The sequence below is a fragment of the Myotis brandtii genome, unplaced genomic scaffold, assembly GCF_000412655.1.
Source record: "Myotis brandtii unplaced genomic scaffold, ASM41265v1 scaffold1053, whole genome shotgun sequence".
Classification (NCBI taxonomy): domain Eukaryota; kingdom Metazoa; phylum Chordata; class Mammalia; order Chiroptera; family Vespertilionidae; genus Myotis; species Myotis brandtii.
Window position 1 is genome coordinate 310,726 of NW_005353549.1, and position 4,030 is coordinate 314,755.

Sequence of the window (4,030 nt, forward strand, 5' to 3'; positions counted from 1 at the left end):
GGCTCAGTGGATAGAGCATCGGCCTGCTGACTGAAGGGTCCCAGGTTTGATTCCAGTCAAGGGCATGTACCTTGGTTGCAGACATCCCAAGTAGGGGGCGTGCAGGAAGCAGCTGATCAATGTTTCTCTCTCATCGATGTTTCTAACTGTCTATCCCTCTCCCTTCCTCTCTGCAAAAAAATCAATAAAAATCTATTTTAAAAAAGAAAAAGAAGATCTTTGAGCCACTTTTTGAGCAGTCAGTCCTGTTCGGCAACTCTCTGCTATACACATGCGACCCCTTCACCTTCCTGCAGACCACAGCAGTCCTTTCATTCTTGGTCTATTAACATAAAGTCAAATGCACATCTCAAGCAGCATACTCATTACAAGGGATCTATTGATTCAGAGCTTTTAGTTATCGCTGAACTTTTTAAAAAAACTTTATATCATTTCCTTACTTCACTTGGTGCTTTATTGCTTATAAAAATAACAGCATGAATGGCTAAACACTCAAAATTAGTTTTGATTTGTATTTGTGAGAGCTTTTTGTGCAGAAACTTTGCATCTGAAGGGAAATGTTTGCTTTTATCCTTGGTCTTCCTTACCTGTCCTAATCTGCACCCTCCCAGTCAGCTTTCTCTCACTTCCTTTTCTCTACTTATAGCCTCATTGAAACGTTCTTTAATATGACCTTTTCTCCTTTTGATTCAAACTGGCCTCGTCCAGCACCCTGCCTCCTGCCTCCTCCTCCCTTGCATGTCCACTCCCTTAATTATCAAGCCCTCAAGACAATGCTCTGCAATCAAATAATCTTAGGGACAAAGCCTCAGGTCTGTTGACCACAGAGACAGAGTTTCGGTCTAACTAGAGATAACTCCTAGGCCTCAGTTGTGTTTCAACTCCGGGCCCAGAAAAGCAGCAAAAGCAGACAAAGTGACACCATGCCATGGCTGGCATCAGGACCAGATGCAATGATCATCTACCCTCTACCCTAGCACTGACCCATCAGGAGAGACCATGACTCTAACAATAGTAGTCACTGTGATTAATGGTTTCCCCCCTACCTAACCCATCGCCTCGAAGCCATAGGAGAACCAGGTCGTTAAGCATTAGCTCACCTGTGTCTCTGGGTGTGGGCCATCTCCTAGAAATAACCCCTTACTTTCTTTGCTTCAAGCTCCTGTTCATGTCTTATTGGGCTTTGATGCGCACAGGCAAATGGGCCCCTTTAGTCTGGTAACACGCTCTTCTTTTAGAACCACTACTGTAACTTAGCAAGCTCCAAGCAAAGGCAGTGGTGAGGGAAGCAGGGGGAAATTGTCAAGGAATCGGTAACTCCTCCACTTTCCCTGGCTGCTTCTCTTGTCCAGTGCAGCACTCTTCATTCCCGCTTTAGCCAGCCCTATTCCTGCTCAGGTCTCAGCTCACATTGTAACTGGTGAAACTAGGGGGTCCAATTTCCCCGGCACGAGTGGGCTTGGGGGGGCTTTTGTGATATCTTCAGGGAAAGAATTTTCCGAGATTCACATGGAGGGCCAGTGTCCAGAGTTCCCATCCATGCTGGCACTGGGTCTGGCAGAGCATCAAGCTAGTAGTTAAAATTCATTAGTCCATTGTGCGGTACCCACCTGACCGTGGCCCACGTGGGCGAATACAGGGAAATGCACCCCCTGCAACAGGAGTTACTGGAAAACAGCAAGCGAGCCAAGAGGGGGAACTCCTTTGTCTAGGAGTTTAAATATTTAGGTTTTGAACCCTTGCTGTGGCCACGCCCATTCTGGCCATTGACTCCCTCCCAGGTGTGACTGACAGGTAAGCATCTTCCCAGGTCACTCAGACCTTTCTGGGCATGCATCCAAGCTGCCTCTGTCCAATCCCTTACCCCATTGATCATGGGGAGCAGACGTGGAAAGTGTTAAATTAGCTTCTAGCAAAGCTGCGTAAATGGCAGGCCTATATTATCTAGTCTTCCCTTTATTCCTTTCCGGTTAAATAATAACCAGATTATTGCAACGGTATCAACACCACCTTCTTTCTGCCTTGCTGCACTTCAGCTACACTGGCCTTCCTGTCTTCCCACACTTCAGATTCATTCCCTCCGGGATTTACTGTCCTATCTGCCCGTATCAGATATTTGCTCTCGTCTGCATCACTCTGCTAAAATAGCTTTCTCGGAGAGTATGTCCCTGATCACCATATCTAAATACTACCACTCTTTCTCTTGCCTTCTATTTTCTTCATAGAACTTAGCTAAAATTATTTGTATATGGCCTTCTCTTTGTAAAGTGTGAGGTTAAGGGACTTTGTCTTCTTGATTGACATAGACATTGCCTGGCATATAAAGTTCTCAGTGAATCCTGGTGGGATGAGTCATGGGCTCCTGGAAACCCCTTCTTAGGTTGTGATGAATGGAGTCATTGCTATTGGTGCTGCAATCGTGACCTCCTTGCTTAGAAACCAGAAACCAGTCTATGAACTGGTGATGCCTAGAGGAGAAAAAAGTTGGTCCTGCTAATTGTTACTTGAAAAAACAAAAGCTATGTGACTTTCATTTTCTTTACCAAGGGGCAAGCTGACTGCCTGGTAATCTGTCTATGTCATCTTTCATATTCTATTTGGATACATATTCTATTTCTCCCTTGTAACCTTCAGGTCTACCTGCCTCCTTCCCTCCCTCCATTCTTCCCTTCCATATTTTTCTCCCAAACTTGCTGTTCATTCTCCTTTAAACTAGATTTTTTTCCGAGTTGGATAAGGTGGGGCAATAGAGTGTGATTTACCCTGAGATTGTTTAGAGCTGGAAAGGAAATGGGAGGGAGGTCCTTTAATTAAGTCTTCCAGTGTCAGATGAAGACACAGGCTGAGGGGCTATGATTTTCCCAAGGTCCCAGTTAGTGACAGGGTGAGTACTTCAAGCCCATATTTTCTAGTTCCCACTTCAAAGCACATGCGTCTAAATCGGTGCCCAAACCACTACTTAGTTGTTGACTGACCAAACAAATTACATGACAAAAATCCTCACACAGAAATATTTGGAGAATTAAGTGAAAACGCTGTTTGACATATTGAAGTCTTCAGTGTGTGAGAGCTTTGCGTTCCCTCCCCCTTCTCTCCTGGCATCAAGGTCCCAGTTAGTGACAGGATGAGAACTTCAAGCCCATATTTTCTAGTTCCCACTTCAAAGCCACATGCGTCTAAATGGGTGCCCAAACCACTACTTAGTTGTTGACTGACCAAACAAATTACATGACAAAAATCCTCACACAGAAATATTTGGAGAATTAAGTGAAAACGCTGTTTGACATATTGAAGTCTTCAGTGTGTGAGAGCTTTGCGTTCCCTCCCCCTTCTCTCCTGGCAGTGTATCCCCACTGTGAAAAACTCGTTTCCCTGGTTTGGCTCATGTTTATTTCCTTCTCTGCATTCAACTGTGGATGCTTTTCAAAGCTATTGGCTTTTAGCTCTACCATAACCAAAATTGACTAGAAAGGGGAAAATTAAAAGCTTTCTTGAAAAAAAATTACTCTAATTTTTAAAGACTGATGTTTCCTTGTCATTGAAGCATGTATGTCACTTTTCACTTTAGAAATGTAATCACTTCTTTAAATTATAGCAATACCTCTACCATATAGAAAAATGATCATTATTTATGATACAGGAGTGATGTTTCCAATTTTAGATAAAGTGAGAAGGATTTAATCTACTGACTTTTATACCATCCTGCTTCATGTGGTTCCTAATTGAATACTTACAAAATAAAACAAAAAAAAATTTTTTTTTAATTACACAAAATGTCAGCAGAGGGAGCTATTGAAGTTTGAGTATACGTATTTCCCATTGTCCTGGTTGAGGTTTTTGCCTTTGTTTTTCTTTTAAACTATAATATTTTGACTTAGACTTTCTCATCTCATTGATATTCCAGAAAAGTTTTATCAGATGCAAAAAATGAGGCATATTTTATGTCTGCCTCCCTTCAATTCTCTTATCATCCCCAACATTCCTATAACAGTTGTTGGTATAAGAAAAGTAAGGACAACATTACAGTTGT